The sequence below is a fragment of the Triticum dicoccoides genome, chromosome 7A, assembly GCF_002162155.2.
Source record: "Triticum dicoccoides isolate Atlit2015 ecotype Zavitan chromosome 7A, WEW_v2.0, whole genome shotgun sequence".
Taxonomy (NCBI): Eukaryota; Viridiplantae; Streptophyta; class Magnoliopsida; order Poales; family Poaceae; genus Triticum; species Triticum dicoccoides.
The window spans coordinates 742,243,842-742,244,309 of record NC_041392.1 but is presented as its reverse complement, the minus strand read 5'-3'; positions in this window follow the sequence as shown (position 1 = coordinate 742,244,309).

Genomic DNA, 468 nt, shown 5'->3' with positions numbered 1-468 from the left:
CTACGACATATTTGACTCACCAAATGAGGGAATTGGAAGATGCTTCATGGCCAAAGGTCCTAAGGTAACACACCCCGAGTATGTTGATTTCAATAGTGATGAAGATGACTTGTTAGGTGATGATTTGCTTGTTGACAACTCTAGTGATGAATACTATGATGAAAGACAAATTAATCATGCTAATCAAGATAAAACGAATGACAATGATAAGGAGAAGATTGAGTCTCTAACTAAAGAACTAAAAACTCTTAAGTTAGCTCATGACACTATCTTCGAAGATCATCGAGAACTTTTAAGAGCTCATGAGAAATTACGTTTTGAAAAGCTCAATCTTGAGCAAGAGCATGAGTTCTTAAAAGCAATCAATGATGATCTCCGCAAGAAAAGTTCTTCTTACATTGCCAAGCGTTTACTCTTATCCACTTACATGCCTCAAGTCAAGTCTAACAAGAAAGATTCTTCCTCTAG